Here is a 27895-nt window from a genome sequence, read left to right as displayed (position 1 = left end):
TTTCTGCAACTGAGGGAGGACTTATGTCGTGCCCCGGCTCTAGGAATGCCTGATTACGAGAAACCTTTCTTACTTTACTGCTGTGAAAGGGAAGGCTGTGCCTTGTCAGTTTTGGCCCAGATACACGGAAATGCCCGTAGACCAGTTGCATACTTCTCGGCTACCTTAGATCCAGTAGCCGCAGCGTTGCCCGGATGTCTCAAATCCGTTGCTGCAACGGGTGTCAGCATTGAGAGGTGTGAAAACATAGTTATGGGACACCAGTTAGTGGTGTATGTACCGCATTCTGTTGAACTGTTGATGACCAGGACCAAGACACAGAATCTGACAAATAGCAGGCTCACGCGCTATGAGCAAGTCATTTTGGCTGCCGAGAACGTGACCCTCAAGAGATGCTCTGTTTTGAATCCTGCCACTTTGATGCCACTTCCAAACGACATTGATGATGATGTATGTACAGATCATGACTGCCTTGATGTGACTGAACTATGCACCAAACCAAGACCAGATATCGTAGATGAGCCATTGACCGACCCCGATGAAATATTCTTTGTGGACGGCTCATGCGTAAGGGACGATATTGGTCAGCTGAGAGCAGCTTATGCCGTTTGCACCATCACCTGAGTGGTGGAAGCCGCTTGCCTGGAAGGAGTACACTCCGCACAGGTAGCTGAAATCATTGCATTGACACATGCCTGTCTAGCAGGTAACAAAATTCGAGTCACCATTTACACCGATAGCCAGTATGGTTTCGGGGTAGTTCACGACTATGGGCAGTTATGGTCTCAGAGAGGTTATATGACCTCCTCAGGTTCTCCTATTCGAAATGGAGAATTTGTTCGATTGTTATTGGAAGCATTGCAAGGTCCAGCAGCTATTGCCGTTGTTAAATGTACAGCGCATACCAAAAATACAGATTTTGTGTCACAAGGCAATAGGTATGCCGATGAAGTTGCACGTTATTGTGCAGAACAAGGATATTCTTTTACAGAGGTGGAAGTGAGTGGTATTCAGGAAAGAACCGAGTTAACCATGTTGTTGGAAACTGTAGACACTTGGGATGAGTTGAAATGTATACAAGAGAATGCACCTGATTTTGAGAAAAGAGCATGGGAAACAGCAGGTTGTACAAGGAGTGAAATGGATTTTTGGATCTCTGCAGATGGGAGGGCAGTTTTACCAAACGAACTAGTCAGTCCGATGGCAAGGAGGATACATGGACCAGCACACATAGGTAGAGATGCCATGGTGAGGGTATTCAGGCAGACCTGGTACAACCCAAAGTTTAGAGTAGCGGCAGAAGCAGTATGTCAACGTTGTGTGATCTGTCAACAACTGAATGTAGGAAAGAGAACACCAGTCACATTGAGCCACATAGGGAGGTCTGGGGGGCCATTCAATAGAATGCAATTAGATTTTATTGAAATGCCAAGGTGCAATCGCCTCAGATACGTCCTAGTGATTGTCTGCATTTTTTCCAGATGGGTTGAGGCTTACCCCACACGCAGGTGTGATACACTCACAGTAGCAAAGTTATTGCTTAGAGAACTGATACCGCGCTTCGGGGTGCCGGCCTCTTTGGAATCAGATAGAGGAACACATTTCAACAGCGAAATTGTGAAGATGCTCTGTTCAGCCTTAAGTATAGATCAGAAGCTGCACTGTAGCTATCGACCAGAAGCTTCAGGGATCGTGGAACAAATCAACAGTACTATTAAGTCCCGACTTGCCAAAGTTTGTTCATCGACATCCTTGAGCTGGCCCGATGCACTGCCACTGGTCCTTATGAGCATACGTAGCACACCAGACAGAAGGACAGGTCTCTCCCCACATGAGGTGTTAATGGGGAGGGCTATGAGACTGCCATCAGTTCCAACTACAGCATTGTTGAACATCACAGATGATTTGATCCTGGACTATTGTAAGGGACTCTCTGACGCCATTCATTCTGTGTCTCTTCAGGTGCAGGCTGCTGAAGTTCCGTCGTCTCAAGACTTGTGCCACGACCTGTGCCCTGGGGACTGGGTCGTGGTGAAAAAGCACGTCAGGAAAAATTGTTTAGACGTGCGCTGGCGTGGACCTTTCCAAGTCATATTGGTGACAAACACTGCGGTGAAGTGTGGAGGCTTGCCCAACTGGATCCACGCCTCACACACCCGAAGAGTTCCAGCACCTCCGGAGGAAACAGCTCCTTCCTCGGACGAAAGCCCAGCTGAAAACGAAGAATCCGCAGAAAGGGCAAATCAAGCTGTAGAGGTGTCAGAGGAGACTGAGAGCGTGTCTGACCAGGCCGAGGACGGTCAATACACCAGCGAAACTGAAGTTGCCACAGAAGGAGAAAGTAGCTGGGAGTACGAATCAGACACTGATCAAGCTGCAAGTGGTCAAGAGTCGAGTGCAAGAACAAGGAGCAGGAGAACAAGGAGTGGAAAAGCTAGCTGGCCGGAAAGAAGGAGAAGGCCAAGCCTGAGAGCAAATCCAGAGAGAACTCTTGTTCCTATTTCTGAAGACTCAGACCTAGACGAAGGTGCAGTGGACTCAGACTCTGAGGGACCAAGAAGATCTAGGAGGGTACGTGTGCCCTGCAGAAGATACGCCACTCCTGAGTGGACCTACTTGGCGGCAGATGTCTTGGGGACAGAGATCCGGGAGGGTGAGGGAAGTGCAGGTGACCAACCTCGACCCAATTGTAACGGTGGAAGTACGGCTGTTGACACCTGGAATCGAAACTGAAGGGTTGCTAACGTTCACACTCCCCGTCCCTCTGTATTTAAGCCGGATCAAAGACCTGGTGCTAAACAGATTAGAATTTCCAACCTTGGGTCATCCAGTACCAGCACACGAGGAAACCATTCTCTGTTTAGAACTGTTGGAGTATGCCATTAGGGCTGCTGGCACCAGAATCATTGTAGATACTTAAAAAGACTTTGTAAATAAACCAGATAGAAAGAAGATAACCTAGCGCCTAGTGGAAGAAGAAGAAAATTAGGGACATTTCATTTAGTGGACGGAGAAGGGCTAGGGTTGTCTGTCGCTGAAATTAAAGAGACTTTGTTGTAAAGAAACTTTGCCATCCTCCAAGTGTGGTTAACGGACTGAGAAAGCGAAATGAAAACAGAGTGAAGAAACAAAAGAGACCTTTCAGAAAAGAAACTACACTGTTTGATAACATGGAGGCCGGTGGTTTGAATCGCAAAGCAAAATGTATAGTAGGCACACTTATAGCAGTAGTGATTTCCCTTATAGTCATAGTAGTCACTGTATCATACGTAGTGGGACATGCAAGTGTAACTGAGATAACAGATGTAAAGCCTGTAAAGACTTTGAAACCTGCTCTTGCTGGAAAGAAGGAGGAGGACAATGTAATTCGGGAAAAGGCGTTGCTGGCAGCAGAGGCCCGTAGGTTACACGTAGATGAGTCCCAGGGAAATTTTAGAACTAACGCTTATGCCAAATTATTATATGAGTATATTGATGCCATGGAGGCCAAGGATTGCTATGTCTGCATGCAATTACCGGCTTCTGTAGATGAGGGCATTCGGTATCATCACCTACCATTGACTTATGGGATTACATGTAGTTTATTACTTAGTATATTTTATGGACGTGATGGGTTCGAGTATTATTTCTCGAACTACGATTCAGTGTTACCAGAAGTCCCGAACTATAAACAGATGAATAAGTGGGATTATTACAAGAAGGAAGATAGATTGGCGAAATTCTTCCTTCCTTGGGATACACTGGATACTTCATATGCACGAAGAAACAATCTGACTTGCAAAGTATCAGAGATTGAGAAAAAGTTTATTGGACAAGTTGATGATCGTTACAGAAGGCAAAAGATTTTGAAAATGTCAGGACAGTGGAAAACAGATGGACCGAGGAGGAAAAGGCACACAAGAAGAAGGGTAGTAATGGTCCAATAGCTTTAGATCGAACACAGAAAGGGAAGTTATGCCTAACCAGAAGCAAAACTTACTATGAGAGTGTGATTGTAGGTGAAGTTAGTTGTGAACATGCTTTTCGATTAGAATATTACACAAAAGATTTCTTAAAAGGGATGCAAGCAATTCCTAATGTGTATTTTGTATGTGGAAGAAATGCCTACGTGAAACTGCCTGACAATTGGTACGGTTCATGCTATTTGGCAATTGTCTTCCCCAAAATATATCATGCAAAGGATATAGAGATCATAGAGGGAAAAGCTTCAGCAAGGGGAAAAAGAGATGTAGGTGATGCTGAAGTAGTTGGAGACGTATTTGGCGCCATGTTTCCTCTTTTAGGTTTGATACTTAATGATGTCAAGATCAGGAGATTGGCTACAGTTGTAGACAGGTTGTCTGCCAGTACTGCAAGATCACTAATGCTGGTAGAAGGGGAGATGCAATCGATAAGGGCAATGGTCCTTCAGAACCGTCTTGCTTTAGACGTTCTGCTAGCAAAAGAGGGCGGAGTCTGTAAGGCTTTGAAGGTCCAGGAATGTTGCACTTACATTCCAGACAATTCAAAACCTCTTGAGAAGGCCATACAGAATATTACTAAGATACACCAAGAAATTGAGGACCTAACAAGAGTAAATGTAGGCCATGGGATGGGTAAAGTTGGAGGTTGGTTTGCCAATCTCGGGAAGAGCTTTGTCTGGTATATTCTGAAACCTATCTTCATAATTGTAATTTGTATAATCATATTGTGGGGTTTAGTAAGACTGTACAAATGGTATAGGTCAAACAGACTGCAAAGGTCTATGAGAGAACAGGAGCGGAGATTAGCTACTATGCAAGATCATCAGTATAGGAGTCTGAGAGCTCTAGAAACGATAAAAAGAGGGAGTCTTGCAACAAGTTCTGTGTGATACATTCAAATTGACGTATTAGTGATGACCCCTAGAGGTCATCAAAGGGGGGAACTGAGAGAGCGCAATTTGAATAAAAAGTATGTATATGCCATATGTACAAGCCCCTGGCGTAAAGTTAGCTAATGTAACTTGAAGAGATGAGAAATGTATCCGTATTTACTCACAAGTGTTTTATTAGCAATAAGGGAGCCCCTATAGAGTATGGGCTAATATAGAAATGTGTGGAAATGCTTAAGAGATATTAGACGTGTTAATCAGGTTCCATGTTATGTAGCTGCTAAATGAAGAAGGATGTAAATGTAAAATGAAGAAACGTGCAGACCACATGGCACTGTGTAAGAACGAAATGTAACATTGCGTCTTTCACGTAGCATGGACTCAGTATTATCCAATGATTTTGCTTACATATATGTTAAAGGCTGTATTTTATATGAGTGTTTTTATAACAAGAGTGGTGTGTTAGCATATTATTTTAAGTTAAGAAATAAGGGTTCACAGAGTGCAGACTACTGCACATAATTTAGTAGGCCAGGAGAGATAAAGGGTCGTCTTTGATCTGCACGTGTCAGCTAGAAGTCAAAGGCCTCGTTAAAATAAATTGCCAATGTTGGTCGAAGCTTTACGGCCCAGTCCGATAAGGGGAGCCTGGAATTTGGGGCCCTGCTTCGAAGTGTCTGTTTGCAGGTGCGAGGGGGGTACCAATCAAAAAGCTTGATGAATAGAGCTCTGTTTGAGGAGATAGGCTCTGGTCCGGAGGAGTCAACCGGAATGTCATGGGGGTACCGGCACACTGGAGACGGCGCCTGGGAAGCAAGGTCAACTTAAACAGACGATCCGAAGAAACAAAACTATGGAAAAAAACAGAAACGAGACCACGTGAATTGTGTACGTGGTGGGCGTCTCAAGGGGCGTTCCACCCACATTGTGATTTTGTATTAGGAACAGCACCCCGGGGAGGTAGTAGAGCAGATGGCCTGAGGACCCTTAGAGAGAGGATGGGTAGGCAGAAAGGGTACTGCTACACGAAATAGGTTTCCATCTGAGACAAAGAGATTGAGCTTCTTCGGAAGTCCAACGGCTGACACCTTTTTAGGTAAAGAATCTGTTAAGTAGGGATGTCACCTAAGCTAGTGTAGGGTCAGTTTAACCTGATTCTTTTCTATTCTGTAAATGACGCTTAAGATCCATTTTGTGTCAATGATATTCAACTTACTGATTTTTGAATTGGTTTTAGTGGTTTTCTTCTGTCGATTGAGATCTCTCAGAGAGTTTATGTTCATCCTATTACCTGTGTATCTTTTGAACATTATATTGAGGTGTTTATACTTGCAACTGATTTTGGCTTTATAATAAATCTTTAAACCTTTTCCGTAGTAAGTGGTTCTTTAGAGTTGCGTCAGTCTTTGGGGTTGATTTGACTTATGTAGGGTTTGCCTTTTACTCAATGACAGTCAATAATCGATCCAAAAGGGACTCAAGTGAGATAAGAATTAGGGTGATCAGATAATCGATCAAAATCTCACGTCCGCAGTATCAAGCCTTTTGCGATTCGTTAAGGCCGAAATTCACAGAATTTCGGCCTTAACGAATCGCAAACGGACATTTTGCATCTTTTGGCATGTATGTAAAATTAGCAAAATAAGGAATCGCAAAAAATTGCAATTCCTTATTTTGCTTAAGCATTTAAAGAATCACAATTTTGCGATTCCTTAAATGCCATGTATGAAGCTTTTTCAAATTGCGAATTCAGGTTAAGAAATCGCAAATTAACACCAACTTGAGGTTGGTGTTAATTTGCAAAATCCTTTCAAAATTCACAATTTGGCAATTTTGAAGGTTGCATGTGACACACATACATGCCCATAGGGCATGTATGTGTGCCATATGCACACACATGTAAGTTTCAGGGGTGCAGCAGGGTGTCCATTAGACACCCCTGCACCCTTGAAATAATTCTCAAATTGCGATTAGCAAATTGCGAATTCGCAATTTGAGAATTACTTCACAATCATTCCTATGGGCCTCCTGGCCCATAGGAATGCATGGGAAATTATTCCTTATTTGCGAATTCGCAAAATGCGAATTCGCAAATAAGGAAGATTAAGGAATCGCAAAAAAATAGTGATTTTTTTCATACATTCCATTTTGCGAATTCTAAATAGCGATTCCTTAAAAATCGCTATTTAGGGATCGCAAAATGGAATCTTGATACATCTGCCCCATGGTTCCAATTGCTTATAACATACTATGACGTGTGAATAATATACGGCACCCTGCCTGTTGAATGTGTGTTGTTCTTGAAGTGGAGTGGATTTTGAAACTAGGGTAAAGAAACTAGATCTGCAGATCCATTGGTTAACCATTCCAATAACTACATGTCACAAGATGTATGTGTGGTGTGAGGCAGCATTTATGTTTATATTGCTGGTCCTACAAGCTAGATGGTCTGTGACTTTGTAGCCAGGCAGCCATTTTATTACTTGTCCCATGGCCTATAAAGCCTGTCTATACAACTGACGGGAGGGCAGCTTCATTCACAAACGGGCCAGGTACGGTGTGGGCAACAGCAGACAGAGTGAAACACACAGAGTGCACACAGACTATGTATAAGCAGTGCATGCGTTCATTAGATGACAACATAAGCAGCACAGCAGCAGAACTCTTTTCTAAAATGCCACAACAAAATAATCTTTCATGAAGATAGAACAATGCAGAGTGAAGCACGTACATGATTTTCTGTATTTTAAACTTTTAGAAAGCCAAGGGAAAGTGAGCCCAGGGATGATTCTTCCAATATTTCCAGGAAAGTGGGAATGGCTTCCTTTGGTTCATCGCAAAAATCTTATGACTGTACAAATATTCCCTCTGGAAACATTTTGGCAAGACTGTTAAGCCTGTCTGCCTTAGGATGCTCTTCCGACAAAGGTTTTACCTTCTTCCTCCATTTTTTCTGACCTTGGTTTTGCTGGCCTTACGAGTCTAGCCCTGGTTAGCAGTGGTAAAGTGCACAAAGTGTGTGTGCTCACTCCTTAAAACCTGGTAATATTGGCTTATCACCAACTGGTATATTTAATGTCCCTAGTAGAGTGGCATTAGCTGGTTCCAGGGCCTGTAAATCAAATGCTACTCGTGAACCTGCAGCACTGATTGCGCCACCTACCAAAATAGCACTTTAAGCATGTCTCAGGCGTGCCATTGTAACCTGTGAGTGTACAGTTTCTAAACTGCCATGTCCACCTGGCAAAATAAACCTTTTGCCAGGCCCTAGCCTTCCTTTTGAATACATATGTCACCTCTAGGGTAGGCCCTGGACAGCCCAGAGGGTAGGGTGCAATGTATTTAAAAAGTAGGACAAGTACTTTTACATGTCTTGGTAGTGAAAAACTCTGAAATTCATTTTTCATTGCTGCAAAGCATACCTTTCCCGTAGGAACACATTGGAGTTACCTTATTATATTTTATAAATGTACTTTCTAAATCGGAATTGGTAACTAGATCATGTTAGGTGTCCCTGCAATCACAATTAAAAATCCAAACTTATGGTAAAGTCGGATTTTAAACAGCAAATAAGTAATGGCACTTTTTAAAATTTCCCAAAACGCGGCACTTCCCTCAGGAGTGACGTCCCTTCGAAGCACTCATGTGCTAATGTTCATCTCATTCGTTCAATGAAATTCTTTCAACAAATGTAATCGATGCTTCAATTCTGTTTATTTCTTATATTCTTTGATTCGTGTTATTCATTCATAAGACGTTTCAAGGTTTCATTACAATTATGCCCAATGCATTTCGGGCATGTGCCCGTCATCAGGGGATTTATTAGTCCTTTGAAATATTATAAGAGATGTGTGGATTCATTCAACAAGCATGGTTGATGGAAACTTTGGAAATGGAGTAGGTTATTTTTGTCTGTTGGTTTCTGGTATAAGGTAGTTTGTGTGTTGCCTTGTATGTTGGTCACCAAAACGTCCAGGAATGATAGTTGGGTTGCGCTTTGATGGTGGGTGAATTGAATCCGTTCGTTCACTGAATTGAGTTCTTGAATCACTGTCTCAAGCTCTGTGTTTGATCCCCTCCACACACACCTTGGTTGTAATCACCCACGACATGGCAACACTTCCTGTATAGGGTCAAAAATAAACAAAATCCTACCAAACACACACCATATACAGCGCAGTTTGCACGCATGTAAACAAGTACTTAGCCACATAGGGGTAGTAAATACTAAATAAATGCAAGAACTATAATACAATGCAAAATATAGAACAAGCAATATCTCTCTTTCATCGTGTCTGCTTACCCTCTAGGAAGATTGTGGAAGATGAATGGAAAGCTATCTGGGAGCCATAACATCATGTTTATATAACAGAAAATCCTAATACCTCCACCCACATCAAACAGGGAATTCCAGATGATGCACAGTATTTCAGAACCTGAGAGCCCACTGCATATGTTCTATATTTATAAAAAGATGTTTGTGAGGATGTGCAATCACACACTGTTAATGTGCAGTAAGACAGGAAAAAATGGAGAGCAGCATAGACAAAAAACACAAAAGCCCAGCACACAAAGGAAGTCAGGGCATTACCCACGCTGTTGGTAAGTCTGAAATCCATAGGAAGCAAAACCCACCTTGAGAAGAACCCCAGTGCAAGTATAGTAACAACCTATATAAACCAAGCACTCTAAATGTAAGCAATGATTACAGTGCCAACGGGTCTGGCTTTCCTGCGGTGCATATACGGACCAACAGTAGGGCCGGTGCATGTGCGTGTAGATCGGCTATGCACACAACAAGCACATATGGATGAATGTGCACATGCAGCACAAACGGGTCCAAAGAAACTCAAAGGATCTACATGCTAGCTTGTGCGTGCATTAATATGTGTGACTGCAGCTATCGGTAGGTATGCCCTGTGCACTTATCTGACTGTGATGTTTCTGGTCAGTGCATGCACTGTGGAAGGTCAGACCTGTTGGCTTTGCCAATACTTGTGCAATGCTGGGAATGCCAAACAGGTACCTGTATAATGCAGTTACCTTGAGAGCATCTCCTGTTTAAATGTCTAATTGCTCCAAATTATTCTACAAAATAAAGTATGGTGCTCTGACTTTCTATAAGAAACTTGTTTAAGTTAATTATGAATACAGTTTAGTGGAATCTGACAAAATAATTACATAAAATGGAAAGAAATGAATGAAAAATCCTTTTTGAGAGGGAAGAATGTGCACCCTAATGCTGGAAAGCAGCATCGCCAACACAAAGAAAACTGGAGAAAAATAACCACCTGCAAAAGAAGGAAAGATCGTAGGGAGACTGGCGTGGCCGGGCAGGATAGTAGTGGAGTATAAGCTGTTCTGCCCTCAGCGTAGATGAGACCAGTCCGTGGCTATCCGATGGATCTCCATCACCGCCTCACTGCCTTCAGGCTGGAGAAGCTGGGGTGTCTGAGATTAACCTGCATCCCTCAAACTGGCCCAGGCCACGGAGGAAAGAATAGGATAATTAGAGTGTTAGGCCCCAGGCAAGAAGTTGGGACCACCTGCGAAAGCTTCTGGTGGTGGCCTCAATGGACGCAGTGTCGTGTAGTTCCTATAAACCTACATAGGATCTGCGCGTTTAGACAACATAGTCTGTGGGTTTGGTGTCCAGACTGATTCCAGACACCCCCACCGGGTATGTTAGCCTGTATACCAGCTAGCTCACAGTGCCACTGTAAACTCCTCTTACCAAGGAGAGAATAGTCCTTGGCAAATATCGAACAAGACAACTCTTTCTCATCAGGGATCGTGGAACCCTTGCAATACTTTTTACTCAGTCACTCATGTTCACTTTGTCTCAGAGAGATACACAGAATAAACGTTGGGGACATTTTCAATAAGTATTTATTGAACCAGCGTCATTCTAGTGTAAAAATAGGTGTGATAAACAACCATACGGCAGAAGCAGATATAAATGATTATAAGCACCAACAGAGCAAAAGGATGGTAGATTCCTACCATAGTGCTAAAACAATTAATACAAACAGGTATATAAATACATGACAGTAATAACGCATACTCCTACGATGTGACCCTAATTAGATGTACCTAGCATGTATGTAGGTGTACAGCTAAGAATCCCTCTAGGATAAAGTCAAACCCATTACCTGAAGTGAGAGACTGTGGGACCCCGTCTAGGTCTCGAGATGGACACCCTGCGAGGGATGTCAGACCACTGCACGCTAGAGTGTCTGCGTGCAGGAGCCTCAGCGTCTTGCATCAGTGTGTCAGTATGGAAGTCTTTTACATCCTCTCCCTCCCTCAGCAAAGATATGGTGTTTATATACCCAAAGGGGTACCCTCAGGGGATCTACCTTGCTGTGTCATGTCAGACTAGGATGACGGAAGGAATGACCATTATACATAGTTATTATGCAGGAGATGGTAGTCCTGCTAAGATTCCAAGAAACCTCATGCATAATGAATGCGGCTAGTTTTCGGCACATCCTCTAAGCAGTACCGTAAATAGGTAAAAGTTCAGTAGAAAGAACCTTTATGTGGTGTAATGGCAGGGAAAATATAGGTGACAGGTTTGGTTACTACCTGAGCCTATATTGAGGTACCTTTATAAAACATAACAGCAGCTTGCCGGACCAGCAGACACACTCCTAACCATGCACCAAACTCTTTCACTCATTTAAATCAATCAAAGCGAGCCCTTGACAATCTCCCAAAAATGATTTGGTTTGCCATCTTCTCAATGGGATGTAATGAATATTACCGGCAAGTCTGACCTCCCTGTCACAGTCAATACAGCATGAACTGATACCAAAGCAAGAATCGGCTCCATCAAATAGAGAAAACAGACTTTATTAGCACAAGCAGAATGTCACACCACCTGAACAGAACGCAACAGTCCCTAAAAACAGCTGACCCAGTCCCACCCAGCACCAAACTATAATGGGACATAAAGGTGTGAGGAGCACTCCAAGTAGCAGCCTTGCAGATCCCAGCCATAGAAGCCCCCTGAAAACAAGCCCAGGAAGCAGCCACACCCGTGTTGATCTCCCTTGTACCGACGCAGGCACCAGCACCCCACAAGCCTCATATGCCGCCCCCACAGACCACCTCAGCCACTGACAGAGTAGCACCAGAAGGCTTGAGACCCTGACCGCGAGGCCAAAGATCAGAAAAAAGGAATCCACCTTACGAAAAGGCCAAGTACGTAAGAAGTACACTTCAAAAGCCCATTCAACATCCAAACAGTGCGGCTGCACCTCCTCCTCATAAAGTGGATGAGGACAGAACACAGGCAGAACCAGATCCTCCGAGCAGTGAAACGAGGAAGGGACCTTGGGAACAAAGGAAGGATCAGGCCGGAGAACAACCCAATCTGGAAAAAATGCAAAAGGGCTCCGAACACAGCATGGCACCCAACTCCCCAACCCTCCGGGCCGAAGTAATAGCGACAGGAAAAACCACCTTGATTGTCAGAAAATGCAGAGACACCTCCTCCAGAGGCTCAAAGGGTGCCGACTGCAAAGCCCTTAGGACCAATGGAAGATCCCAACCTGGTGTAAAGGACTTAACCATGGGCCTTTTGAGGAAACAACTCCTCAACAACTGGGACACCAAAGGAACAACAGGCTCACAGGCCGGACCCCAAAAGGCCCCCACCGCCGCCCACTGAGCCCACATGGAGAACACAGCCAGACCCAAGTCAAAGTAAACCTTCAGGAAATCCAAGAACCACAAAGGATCAACCTCCATAGCCGATCAGCCCCGATCTAAACACCAACCCTGAAAAGACACCCAATGCTCAGCTCAGCATAGGACTTAAGAGTCGAAGGGCGCCAGAATGGTTGGATAAACAGAGCCACTTCAGGAGAACACCCCATAGCCACGAGGTTCATCCTCTCAACAGCCAACCAGCCAGATGTAAGCAGACAAGACAATCCCTGGACAGAGGAGGATACAACAGGGGACAAGGAACCACTGGCAACATCCAGCAAGGGCCCACCGCCAACTTCAAAAACAGAGGGAACCCCAGTCTCCGGCTCCAAGCAGGTGCCACCAGGATCAACGAAGCCCGATCCAACTTGACCCTCAGCAGGACCCTCGGAATCAAGGCAATAGGAGGAAAAGCAAACATCAAGCCCCCTTCTCCACCGGAATGACATTGCATCCACTCTCCAAAACAAGTCCGGCTGAACCAAAGAGCAAAACTGCTTGCTCAGGGCATTGCCCAGAGTCTCAAACAGGTTCACCACCGGCACCCCAAAGCTCCTCATTAGGGCCCCAAACACCACTGGTGTCAAGCACATCTCCGACAGGGAGGGAAACAACCTGCTCAAGCGATCCGCCTCCTCCGAGTTCAAAGCCCCCAGCAGATTCAACGCAATCAGAGACAATAAATGTAACTCTGCCCACTGGCGAATCTGTTGCACTAACAAGGTCAGGGAAGCCACCTTGGCACCTCCCTGGTGGTTGACATAACATACCAACACCGTATTGTCCATCCTTACCAGCACATCCCGGTGTAGGATCCAAGCTGGAAAAAGAGCCAATGACAACTGCCCCGCCTTCAACTCCCTCCAATTCAAAGACATCCCTGCCTCCTGGAATGACCAGATCCCTTTAACAAACTACTGGCCCAACACTGCCCCCCACCCAAGTTAGCTGGCATCTGTGGTCAGTACTACCCTCTCCTGCGACACAAAGGTAGAGCCCTGCAAGAGGTTCTGATCCTCCAGCCACCAGGACAAAGCCCGGGAAATTTCCACACACCCCAAAATCAACTGTTCGTAATCCTGAGAGCCTGAACACCAAGGGCCCAGAACATGATTCAGCAGAGGGTACAAGTGCAACTGAGCCCAATCATTACGGTAGCAGACATCAACCCTTGAACCCGCAACCACTGCTGAGCCGTAGGAGAAGGGAAACCCAACACCTTCCTCAGCTTGTGCACCAAGGTCAAATCTGTGAGGCTCCAACAGTATAGTACTTAATATGTTATTATCTTATCCTTTACACCTTACCATTTATGCCATTCCCTTAACCCTTCACCTTACCACAATACACTTTACCCATAACATCTTACTCTTACACCTTATTCTTTAATCACTTATATATTTAACCTCTTACCTTTAACCCCTCACAAAGCCACTTACCTCCTAACGTATCCTTAACAAATATTCTCCATATAATAGTACTTTAAACTTTTTTTATTGATGGCTTAAAATGAAACGGCATAGGTCATTGGTGGCTGGTCCATTGATGGCAGCTGGAGAGCGCATATCCTCTGCCACCTTCCCCCTTATTTCCTGTCTCTCCCGTCCTTTAGATGGCCACTGCCCACCTTTCTTCTGCTCCAACTGACTCCTTAAAACCTCCTTCCATGGCAAACAAACCCGGCTTCCAGATAAAGGGCAGAAGGAACCTTCCCTTTTTGGACTAGTTAGGGCTTTAAAAGAGCATAGGGGAACCACCGCCCCACGCACTTTTATTTCACCTCTTCCTCTCATGAACTTCTCCTGTGCCTCCTCCCTTTCACATTAGTCCAAATACATTGCATCTTGGGAGGTGGAGCACAGACCCTGTGCGGAGATGTCTGTGAACCTCCTTGGGTGCCACCTACACTGTTTATGGGTGGACCTCGTGGCCCTCTAAATCTGTGCGGTAATCCTGTAGTAGCATCTCTAGAGCCTTGGGTGGTAGTTGTGCCAATCAGCAACTGCCCCCCCCCCCCCCCCCCCTGAACCGGACGGCAAATTAGTGTCACGGTGGCAGTCGGTCTTGCTACGCCCCTGGGAATGACACCTCTATGAATATTACTTAAGGGTGACCCGTGATACGGAAAGGTCAGAGGCTTTAAAGGCACAATATGAAGGAACCTGTACGAAAATTGTAACACGATCTGAGTGTACTGTACACGCGTACCGCGTATTAATTAAAACATTGAATGTGTAACTTAAAGCATACCGATTCTTTATGTGCTTCTGCAGTTCTAAACTTGCCACAATAATATCAGTTTCATAGGCACGATCTATTGTCCTATACTGACATCTAGAGGATGTGCGGTCTCATAGTTAAATACAAAAAGTGTGTGTGTTAGCGACAAAAGTGCCTATTTGCGATTGACCGTAGGTCAGCCAAAAGTACATCGAATCCCCCTGCACATTTTGGTCAGTATTCTTGCGGCACATTTGTAGCAGGTTTATCGACCCATAGAGCTCTATTCGTATTTGAATAAGGAGGAGGCACTCCACCTTAGAGAGAGGTGGGACAGCCACTGAATACCCGAGCCATATATGCTGGCTCTGACTCAGCTCTAGGTCCTCTTGGACCCTCGAGCCTGCTCTTAGCCAAACATAGAACAACCCACCATTGTCCCTCAGGTGGGCGAGACAAAGGAGAGGGGAAAGTTATCCTACTAAGATGTAAGGCATGGGAGCGGTGCGAGATAGCAAGGGAGAGGAACAGTGTGATATGGGGTGGCGGCTTTAATCCACCACAAAAAACCCTTTTCTTGCCCTTGCAATTTCTTGCTTTCTGCTTGGGGTGTTTTTGCCATTTTTTTCGTCATCCATCTGTTCGTTCTGTGTGTTTTTTTCCTTTCTTGCACTCGGTTAATATCTGATTCTGGAAAAATAAGTGTTAGTGCCCTACACCAGCAACCACCGGCTCAAATTAAGGTCATGATCCAATTATATTTATTTTCTTCACTAACCCTTTCAAATGTTAAAGAAATCTACTTTATAAATTCAAAAGTTTTTAACATATTTTTACGTGACTAACGTGAAGTTTACGCACTAGATACGTTGCTGGCTCGTTCCTGCTTGGAGTCTTGGAGCCAAATCAGATTACTGTCTCAGCTATTCTCCTTTGCTGGCACGCCCACCTCTACTCCGCCTCTGCAGAGTGCAGCAGTGAGCCGTGAGCAGGCAGTCGTCAGTCGCACGACGAAGCTACAGGACACAACCTACGAGGGAAGCGAGAACCCCCTGTGGGTCGTTTCGAGCCGGGAGCAAGAAGGGGACCTTTGTGAGCTCTGTGTTCTGCTCTGCGCCACTCTGCTCCTGAGTCTCGGTGCGGTCTCCCTCACGGGCAAACGCGGTAAATGCGGGAATGACCCGGTGGAGGCGGGAGCTGCAGAGAGGCCTTCGGTAGAAGCGGGGGCCGCGGGAGCATTCAGCAGCGGGAGCAGTGCTCGAGTCGGGGTACCACGCGGGTGGACGGCGTCCCCCCACTTATTTTACCGGGAGCTCGATAACTGGAGCCACACATTCACTCTTTGGCCTCTCTGGGGCGAGATCTCACCCCAGAGAGGCCAAAGAGTGAATATGTGGCTCAATTTGCTAAGGGGTGAGCGAGGGGAGGCAATGAGTCTGATGGTGCCAGCCACCTTTTGTGACGTCACTTCCGTTTGGGACGTCAGCGTGCCCCCACTTCTGTTTTTAGGACTTGTGCCCTGAGCGGGAGCAATCAGGGCCGGACTGGGAACCAGAACCGGCCCTGGCAAAGTGCTCGGCCGGCCCCCCTCCCCCCTCCCGGAGGAGAGGGGAGGGGGGAGAGGTGCGACCGTGCTCTGTGACAGGGCCGGTTTTCGGCCGTTTTTGCTACAGGGCCGTTTTTGCAGCATAACGGCCCTGTAGCAAAAACGGCCCCCAGGGGCTCAAAACCGGCCCCCAACCATGCGGCCCACCGGGGGATTGCCCGGTGCCCTCAACGGCCAGTCCGGGCCTGGGAGCAATCAGCAGCCAGCGGGAGCAATCAGCAGCCAGCGAGCATCCCGGTAACATCCCGATAAAGGCGGGAGCTGCAGCGAGGAGCATCCCTGTGGGGGCCTTCAGGCGGCCAGCCACCAGGCACCAGGCAGAGACAACAGATGCAGCCAGGGTCACCCCAGACACCGCAGGAGCCGCAGGAGTCGCTGGGGCCAGTCCGGAGCCTGGAGATCACTGCACGGCAGAGGGATCATCAGAGGGACCATCCGGCAGAGAAGTTAACAGTGACCTGGGGGGAACAGAAGGCAGCAGACAGTAAACCCAAGACCCCTGACCCCAGCAGAGGTGAGCAATCGGTCTCTGGTGTTGTGGGGGAATTATATGGGCCAAAAGGAGGAACGGCCACACAGTAAAGTAAAGTAGACTTTGGTGCCGTAGGGAAGATACTCACTCAAGAAGGGGATCAGGATTTGGAACGGGTCCTGGATTCGTGTTTTGTAGAGGAGGAGCGAGGAACGAGGGAGACAGCGAGAGGCTGCGGGAAGGCTGCAGCTGCGGCGGCATTGGCGTTGGTGTGCGGGGAGCCGGAGCTGCTGGTACTTGCGGGATCTAACACATCGGCGCATCAACACCCTCTCGACACCTCCGGACCTACCGAGCCCACTGAGTACGCCGAGCCAATTGTGCATGCTGCCTCCCGCCCGTCTTCCACCATTCGCCATAAGCCATCCGCTGTTTGCTGATTCACTGACGGTGAGCGGGGGGAACAGGGTGATTGGGGCTGCTTCTGCTTAGGTGCTCCGCAGTACCGCGTTCCCTGCTCCCAGGCCAGTGTGGACAGCGGCGGTCGGCTGCGAACCCCCGGGACCTGTGCACGAGTGCAGGGGGACTGATAGCTTTAACCCCAGCACCGGCCTTCTACCCACACGTCCCCCCCGTACCCTAACCGCAGGAGCGGCACCAGGAACAGGGTACAGGGGAGGAGAGGAGTGAGGGGCCATGTACAGCCAACTGCCATCCATAAGCCCACGGAAGCCCCGACCACAAAGAAACAGTAATAGGTGGAGGAGGAGGAGGATCAAGCTTTCGGCCCCGTACTGCCCCCCATTTACACACTGTCGTGTTGGTCTGTGCTGGTTCACACCTAGACACAGTACCTCACTATCCAGGGATTACAGGGGGACAAGGAGGCAAAAGGAAGAGCACAAGGCGGAGACAGCAGCATATTACCAGTAACAGCGGCAGAAAGAAACTGGAAAGAGACCCCACAGATTTACAGTGGGAATCAGCAGAGCCTGAGGCCCAGAACAGCTCATGGATTCTCGAGGGTGGAGTTAGGAAAACATTAAAGAGGTGGCGCCAGAGACCTAGAATCGGAGAACGCCAGAGAAACGCCAGAGACGAGCCGAGCCGAGCGGACACGTAGACAGAGTGATCAGAGCGGCTGGAAAAGCAAAAACGCAGAGAAAAGAGGCCGCGGGAGGGCTACAGGCGGCCGCTGGAAAGAGTCGCGGCAGAAGCTTAGAGCCTCAGAGAAAAGCCGTTGGAACCGCGCCCCACCAGTGTGACTCACAACGCCCGCCAGTGGAGTGTCAGTGGAGGAGTGCGGCGCAGCGGTGTGTAGAGGTTCCGCGAGGAGCAGGCAGGCTGCCGAGGTCGTGCACCGAGAGGACCGAGCCAGAGCCGGAGTCAGTGCCGGCGCTGGAGTTTGTGCACACAGTCACCCCTGAAGAGGGAATCAGAAAATTGTCCTCCAACATCTCTGTTCCTGCACTAAAGCAGCAGCCGAGCCGAGCCGAGCCGGATCTGCGTTCAGTCAAAAGAGCCCAAGCCAAGACCATTCTGGAGCAATGAGATCTGGAAAAGAAAGAAAGTACACTGCACCCAAGAGAAGGAAGCCCAAGCAACCAGACGCAGCTGGGGTGCAGGGCCACATCAAGCACACACCAAAACCTCAAAAACCCAAGAGCCTAACCCTACGGGACTATTTTAGAAAGACTCCATCAAAAACTGCAGAATCAATACAATTATTAGAGCAACACCCGCAAACATCGGAGGCAACCACTTTTACAACCTCGGACCGTTCAGGGTTCAACCGCAAAGCACCACCGCAAAATTGGGTATTCAACACGATGCCAGCAAAAGAGCCATCAGAGGTCTATATTTTTGGGTCTACTTGCACTAACCACAACAGGGAAAATACCCAAACTGTTCCTTTTCAACCAGGCAAGCCCTTCACACCTCTGGCAGATGATAATGGGGTTGCCCTCCTACCGCAATCACAGCTGGAAGATATTATGTGTCCAATAGAGGCTTCCCCTTTGCTGCTACAACTTCCACAATTTCCTGCCACCGGACCGGTGTCCCTGATCCCGTCTAAGCCACCCACGGGCCCTCCACAGCAAACAACGACGGTGCAAATCCACGGGCAAGCTGGGACAGCGCAATCCAATGGTAGTTACCCACTTTCAAATTCGCTAACCCCACCAATAACAAAAATATTAACAGCATCAACAGACCTAAGTCCTTTACACAAGTTATTTTTGCCTCCGGGCCAAACAAGGACTCCATGTCAAAGTCAATCAGCGCAGATGGCAGCAAATGACCAACCCATGTCGGATCTGTCCCTCTTCTTTTAGACCACCACAAATTCCCCAAGCCTGAGCCTCACTCCGGATGATAAACCTAATATAGAAGAGGACACTACGACTAGTGTTTGGCCTCAACTATTGCAGACCCTCCAACAAACTGTGACCGCACTTAACTACCATTCAGTAAAACTAGAGGTGCAGGTAGATTTACTAAACACCCTGGCACTCTTTATGTCAGGGATTGACGGCAAATTAGACAAACTGAACTCGCTAATTTTAAGGGCGCAAGCTTCCGCAAACTTTGTTCAACCAACGTGCTGCTGCTCCCCAATTATTGACTCCCTCTCCCTGCTCCCAGATTGCCTTTCCACCGTCATCAGGGAAGTAAAGCAGCTGAGGGGAGGATACGGGTCAGCCAAACTGCAACCCCCCAAACATCAAGAACAGGACCAACCACCGGAGGACTTTGGAAACAAAAATGCAAAAACAAAGGAAGAAGAGCGGACATTACAGGATCAATTATCCGCCTTCCATCGATGAACGGTCACCCTCATAGCGCTCCAATAAAACCGACTCCGATGGTTGAAAACGGCACTCTCCCATCACCAACTGGGCTAATAATCCAGCATGCCAAATCTGAGGATGGGCGAAACAACAGCCTTGCTTCTTCGCCCGCTCCATCAGTCCCAGCCTCCCCGGGCCTATTCCTCCCTGCAGCAAGAGAGAGCGTAAACGTCAACGCAAAGCGAGAAATAAACTCAGGGCTAATTCCAACTTGGCCCATCAGTATCTCTTCCCCATTTTTTCGATAGCCGAAAACAAAAAATCCTCTATAGAACCCAGCACAGTGGAACCAACGACAAACCCAACAATAACCTCGATTGGACCCACTTGAGAATTACCCACTCAAGAACTGGCGAGGAGTCCGCAGAGTGTAAGAACATCAACAATTGCCCCGGCAACGACAGCAGAGGGTAGCGATCCTGCAACAAGTACAAGGATGAGTCCAGTTAGGTCAAGTAACACCGAGCAAGAGACAACAGCAGGAAAATCTTGGCCTTTAATGGTTCTCCCCCCTTTCGGGAATGAAAACACAACATCAAAACTGAGTTTTACTAAAACCATCTGCAATGACATAGCTGCCCGGATCAGTTACACTCCACAATCAAAACGGGCTCCCCTCCGACCACCACAGAAGGTACATAAAAATAGATCAGATGCAACAATCGAAAAACCGATCCTCAGACCCACAACTGCACCAGAGCCACGAAGCGACAACCAATCGTGTCATCGGATTTTACTAGCCCCCGAGTACAAATCTAAGGGGCGGCACGATATTCTCAACAGATCAAATCTGCTGAAATTAGTGGAAGGCATACCGGGGCTAGTGGGTTTGGATACGAATAACATCGAATCCATTGAATTCTTTCCCCCTGAGGAAACCAACCCTCTGAGGTCACCTTTGTAACTTTCGTACAGGCAGGCTGGGTAGGAGCCTTTCTTGAACATAAGGCTACACTGCGGAACTGGGGGATTAGAGTGTACCCTTATTCAACGCCAGGGTATCCAATCACGCTGCTATCAGGAGCAACCACACCCAGCAAGCCGGCCCTGACCAAAAACACAGAGCATGGGAGGCCGTTCTCTGTTCTAAAAAAATGCCTCAGGGTCGGATACAGGAACTTAAATGCTCCGAAACAGCGGTGAGAAACAAAGAACCAGACCACGCTTGGGGATGGCTGCCAGCAGTATTGGCCTCAAAAAGCACAAACTGACCATCTGCGACAGGATCACCAGTAGAAACATACAATCCATCAAAATCACTCCTTCTGTCAGGGGCACAACAGCACAGTGTGGACAGTAGCAAGGGGGAGCTACTTTTTTCACTGTGCTCATGGAATATTAGCGGCCTACATCAAAAAACCTTAAATGAAGACACTATGTCTTTCCTGGGGGAACATGTGGCAATTGCCCTACAGGAAACTTGGGAACTAGAGGGCCGCCCTATAGAAGGATTTATTGAATATCGGAAACAGGCACTGAGGGACAGCCGCTTCGGCCACCCTAAAGGCGGGCTGTCCACATACATATCCAATAACCTAAAAGGCGAATTCAGTCAACTTTACCTGAAAGAAGACTGGCTACTGGGGGTCAAAATTAATCTACGGAGCAGACAGCGATTGCTCTTACTTATAAATGTGTATATTAATCCTAACACCCGCACAAAAAAAGACCACCTGGCTAGACTCTGCGAAATAATGAATTATATAGCCACAGAATATCCTAACTCTGACCGCATTATCACAGGGGACTTTAACACAAACCTTTTTCAGGGGAACATAGCAGACTCAGAAGGACCCAACATGACCAGCATTATTGAGGCTGTCCCCCAATCTAAACCTCCTGTGCAAGTTTCCAATATATTAGGCGAGGTCACCGCGATGAGACTTTACAACGCAGGGTACCTGGTGGTGAATGGAAGATCAGCAAGCGACTCCCCCCCAAACTGGACCTGGTCAAACGGAAGAACAAAGTCCTACCTGGACTTTACCATCTGAAATTCGGAATTCCTGTTCAATCTGGCTAGCTTCTCCGTCCTGCCAAAGCCCGAAAGAGACCACAGGCCATTGGTCATCTCTTTCGCCACAAATTTAGTTCTCCATAAAAAGGCACCATTTACATACAAAGGAATACATTCTGATTATTTAAAAGGCCTGAAATGGAGCGAGTCTAACTGTCAGAGCATCTTAAAAACAAGCAAGGATTTTATTATGTGTGTTCCAGACCAAGCGGCTTCCCTAACAGCAATATGGTCGCAGTTATGCGCACATCTGATCAGAACTTATCCAGTGACATACAGGGCCCAAATCGCACCCCACCAGTAGGTGCAACAGCCCTCCCCATTATAAAAACATTAAAAAGAACGAGAAACAACGCACTGAGGCTGCTATTAAAATTTCCAGAGAACAGCAGCTTCCTCGTTACATACCGTCATGCCCAAAAGGCACTTAGGAGGGCAGTTACCCAAGAGAAAAAGGCCCAGGAATCTCAATTCTGGGTCAAACTGGTATGGGAAAGCAAGCAACAGAACTCAAAGAAATGTTGGTCACTTGTCAATAGCACCGATCGAAACATAACATCCTTCGGATCAGCAAACATTCAGGAAGCAGACTGGATCTCATACTTAACAGAGCATTTGCAGGCACAAGATCACCCTGACCGCCCTGGATTAACATGGGTGTTTGACACTGGCACGCGCGTAACATCGAACCTTCCACCCGATCCAATGCAGGGGCTTACCTCACCCAAGGAATTGTCTGAAGAAAGAGTAGTCAAAGCACTGACGAAAGGGAGACAAGACGGAGCACCGGGCCCGAATGGCCTGCCACAAAGGCTATTCAAGTCCGACGTCCCTTTCTGGTCCAAGGTGCTATCCAATCTCTTTAATTATACCCTGAGCTATCAAACCATTCTGGATTCTTGGAGAGGTGCTATTATGCATCCCATCTATAAAGCTGGAGCACGAGGCAACCCGAACAACTACAGATTAATCGCCTTGCTGGATATAGAGGCAAAGCACTTTGCAGGCCTCATTTTGGAGGATTTCAGACAATGGGCTAAGGACAACAATCTGATTCCCCTGAATCAGACAGGGTTCGTTGCCAAATCAGGTACAATGACAAACTTACTGACAATCTCCACCATCATTGACAAAGCCCTTTCAAATTCCAGGTCGATTTTTTGCTGCTTTGTCGACTTCAAAGCAGCATTTGACAGGGTGCCCAGGGCTGCACTGTGGCAAAAACTGAGGCAGTGGGGAATCCCAGACAATATCCTGAATCCAATCATCCTGCTGTATTCCAACACATGGGTTCGAGTGAAGTTAGGGTCTGGCGTGCATCTCTCCCGGAAAATCTGGACCTTTCGTGGTGTCAAACAGGGATGCGTGCTGGCCCCCCTTCTCTTCAATCTATTCATTGCTGACCTATCAAGCTCTCTAGAGAAAGTAATTAGCCATCCACCAAAAGTAGGAGGCACGGCATTATGTAATCTCTTATATGCCGACGACCTGGCACTGTTCAGTCTCACCAAAGTGGGGCTACAAAGACTCCTTGACGCCTTAATGCAATACACGGTCAACAACCAGCTAGAAATTAACATGAAAAAAACCATGGTTGTTCCGTTCGGCAAAAAACGCTACAGCGGTGGAGGCTGGACAATAGACAAAGAAAGCATCTCAATCGGCCAATCTTACAAATACTTAGGGGTCCATTTGGACTCCAGGGGCAGTTTCACCAAACAGAACACTGTGATTGCAGCCAAGGCTACAGCGTTAATGGTATCCTTGGCCAAGCTATCGAGGAGACTCTCAGGCCCCACCGTCTTGCCTTTACTGGAAGTGCTCAGAGCAAAGATCGGGCCCACACTTTCGTATGGCATAGAGATCTTTCAGGGTAAAATGAACAATACCTTAAATAAACTAACAACCAAACTCTACAAGAAATTGCTTCACCTGCCGAGTTCCTCCTCGCCAGCACAGGTCCGACTAGAGCTGGGCTTAGTTAACTATGAAACCTCCAACGTTGGCTCATATCTTAACCTGATCCACAAACTAAGACAGGCAGAAGCTGGTACCCTGGAACTCCTTGTCTGGAACGAAATCAGTGTGGGCAATCCGGGGGGATCATTCGGCCGCCTCCTAAATGACTACATCCAACAAATGTCTGCTGCGTATCTCTGGGCCCTTAATCCAAGCCAGACTGATTTTAAAAACACAATTAAACAAGCATTTACAATGCAACGGTTTCGCCTTTTGTAAAAGTTAGAGCTATTGGCATTGTAAATGACAAATTTTGTATTTATGTGATGGTTTTGAAAACAGATAAATAAATGGCATTGTCATTTACAATGCCAATAGCTTAATCTCTCACAAATGCGAGACCTATTGCATTTGCACACATTCACAGAGCACAAACACACACACAGAAATGGGGGGGGGGGGGGGGGGGGGGACGAGGAGCAAAACCAAGGCCCAAGTGATTGGTTCTTTCTGAAATGATAGTGGTGAGCTAAAACGATAGCATGGAATGCACTGCTAGTGATTTAGAGTAATTCAAGCATTTCCACGTGTCACTTTTATTCTCTCCCAGGAATGTGCTGCCATCGTTCTCACCTAAGATCCCGCTACTTGTTAGACATGAGGGCTGATAATCGAAAAAACAGGTGTAAGAGCTCATATGTTGAGTAGTTCTTCTTTTTCAATATGCATTGCGGTGAGTGTATGCGTGTTTGTGCTCACATCAATAAAGAAGGGAGAATTTCGAATATATTTGTAAATTAATCCACCTGCTCTGGCCACTCCCCACTCCTCTCCCATCCTGCATTGTTATGGTGGGCGAGAGGGTTTAGTATTTAACTGACAGGGGAAAACTTGGTCAGCCGACGCCATGAGAGTCAAAGTAGATGCAATGCCCCCATGACTCTCCAGCCGCACTCTGGGACTGCATACCTTTGCTTCGCCCACTCGGGCGACCTCATAGACAGTGGTCATTAGTAACAATACTGTTTGCCAGAAATATCATGACCAAATTATCATTTATAAAGGAATTGTCCAGGCTGCCTGACAAGAGGGTCAATTCCCCCCCTCTGCAGCCCTGGCCTTTAAGAGCCAACATAACTTTCCCAGAAGTACTCCTATAAGTGTCTGACTTTGCCCCAGCAAAATTAGCTTTTGAAAATATATGGCATGTCAGCAATACTCCTGACTTCATAATGTAGAGCACATCCATGACAACTATGTCACCAGCCTAACCAAAGATTCTGTGTCTTGAGGGGTTTACAAAGAATCCAGAAGTTAGCCCGTAGAACAGCTCCTGCACATAAACCTATAAGAGAACATCTTCATGCTTTGAAGGCCTTTCACTGGTTGCCCATTACAAAGGGAGCCACCTTCAAAACCCTGTTTATGCCACACAAAGCCATGAATAGAACAGCACCAACCTTCCATCAAAAGATCAACACACATACCTGAAAAGATTACCTCGCTGTAGAATGACACCACAACTGGTTTTTCAGACTTACAAAAAAAAACATTGGTTGCACATCTTTCTCTGTGCAAGCAGCAAAACGATGGTGCTCACTCCCAGTGGATGAAGGGTGCGTTGAAGCTCACCTGACATTTAGGAAGGCAGAAAAGACCTGGTTCTTCCTCTCTCGAATCAACTGACTGTACAAGTCACGCCACAGAGCACCAGAATCAGAAATAAACTCATACAAGATCAACCAACCACACCTTTTCCAACCACGTCCGGGTTATTTCAGAGGCACCCCCACCAACATGCATCCTGAACAAGCGCCGCATTCACTCAAGCAAAGGTGTAACAAACAAACTAAAAACACATATTAGCCGGTTGCATAAACTCAACCTAATAGTCCGCGCACAGCCAATACTGTAAGCAGCTCGCTCTTCTAATTTCTACCAAACATAACTAATCACTAAACAAAAACAAAACACTAATCACTCCCCCCTAACAGTGAAACTGACTGACTATGGGCTTCAAGCGCTGATTCCACTCCCTCGCGAGGCCCAGGGACTCTTTCTCGTCCCCGGGGCCGCCTCGCGTCTTCCTGGGATTCAGGCGCACCAAAGCACACCCGCCGTGCAGATTGCACGCGTCCCCGCCCCGGCCGGTCCCCTTTCCTCTCCCGCCCGCTCTCGACAATCCAACGAGCGGCGGGGGAGGCGGTGAGGCTCACCTGGTGGGGGGACGGCTGGCCGGGGGTGCGGGACGCTTCCAAGTCCCTCGGCGGGGTCAGATCTCGTCCCCGGTCCCGGCGGTGATTACGACAATTCTTCGGCACCTCCCGCACCTTCAGTGGAGGCAGCCTATCCTGTCGCGGCCCTCTAGTCGAGCCCCTCTGAGCGCGAGGCCGCCAACCAATGGCAGCGCGGCCTCGCCGATGACGCTCCGCAGGCTCAGCCAATCACGGCACACCACAGCTGATGACGCTGCGCCGCACGGGCCAATCCCGTCGCGGCGTTAGTGAGGGGGCTCGGCTCCCTCAGCCAATGGGGTCGCGGCGGCTTCGTTCTTCGGCGCGGCAGCTCCTGGACCTCGGAGCAAGTTGCGGGGGGGTTTCCTGGCCCCGGGCCGCGGTGGTCATTTGGCGGCAAAGGGTTTCCAAGGGCGCTGGTCTCGACTAGACCCCCCTCTCGACCTAACAGAATACTCGCTGTACTAATGCCAATGCATTGACATAACTGCTGCTCAATATTGTGAAATGAGATTACGCTAACGTTTATTTTGTGCAGCATATCCAAGAGACAACTAAACTATTATGATTTAATTTTCTACACAACGCAAAACTGAACAAGTCAGGTCCCGGGCCGCGCTGTGATTGGCTGACGTCACGGGGGTGTCCCGGGCGGCAGCCAATCACAGCGCGGCCCGGGAATGACGTCATGGGGTGTCCCGGGCCGGCAGCCAATCGCAGCGCGGCCCGGGACAAAGGGGCGGGGCTTAAAAAAAGCACCAGGAACGCCCCCGAATCGCGTTTTCGAGAGAAAGCGCGATTGACAGCCTCTGTCTCCCAATGGCTAGTCTCCATTTATGGAGCTAACCAATTGGAAACAGAGGCTGTCCTAACCTCACTATTAATAACAACAGATTTCGATCTGGGAGGGGCTTCGCCCCTCGCCAGGTTACGAAACCTAAAAAGGTATAAGACTGAAATCCCTGATCATGGACAAAGCTCTTCTTGCGAAACGTAGCCATGCCTGGGCAGTAGCCAACTCTTATAAACGATTATCCCCGGCCAATTACCTTTCGACAACATTTTCTTATCATCTAAAGCGATGCTTGATCGCCCTTAGACTGGGAGACCGGCGCTTCCTTCAAAATCTCCCTGTATGGCGTCAAAAAAGGGTTGATCCAACGTGCAGAGGGTGTGGGGCAGCAAATGAAACTTTTTTGCACGTGCTTTGTACATGCCCTTTCTTTATTCTCCAACGCAGACGCCTACTTAGGCCACAATGGAACAGGCTGGGAGTTCGGACTTGTAGGCACGCCATTATTGCTGCTCTGTCCTCAGAGAACATTGTTTTAAATATAAAATTGGCCAAATTCGTTCAGCAAGTTTATAGTCTTTTAGAAAAACTGGATAACTGTGCAGAATAATATGTACTTTAACCTCATCTGCATTGTCCGGGAGGGCTAATTTTTAAATTGACACGTTGCAGTAAGCACTGATAAGAAGGCCAAATTTTACTTTGTTTTTTCTTAATCCTTTTTAATCTGCAAAATTGTATTTAATGTGCTGGAAGAATCTTTTAAAGATATGTTTTTATATATCTAAATAAAGAATTATTACTCCGCCTCTGCCTGCATGCACTTTCCCGATTTTATGCTAGTCACAAACATTCTAAAGTGTATACTCCCTGAATGCTGAGGCACGTCGTGGTTTCCGGGAGTACATTTGAGAAAATCGTGTGACTTTTCATTTAGGGCCTTACTAGTAGAACTCGCACAGGGGAAACAGGATCGGCTGTGCAGACACAAAACGCCCATGTTTGAACCTTGTAATCAGGATTTACAGGTGTGAAGAAATCCAAGCTCGTAGCGGAGAGATCTGCACAATTAAATGGTCTTACACCTGAAATGAGTTCTTTGTGAATTTCTGACCCACTCAAACATTTTAAATTCAGTTGAACCTGTTGGGACAGAAATGTCCTATGTATTGTG

This window comes from Lissotriton vulgaris, chromosome 11 (assembly GCF_964263255.1).
Source record: "Lissotriton vulgaris chromosome 11, aLisVul1.2, whole genome shotgun sequence".
Classification (NCBI taxonomy): Eukaryota; Metazoa; Chordata; class Amphibia; order Caudata; family Salamandridae; genus Lissotriton; species Lissotriton vulgaris.
Note: the sequence above shows the minus strand (reverse complement) of the source record.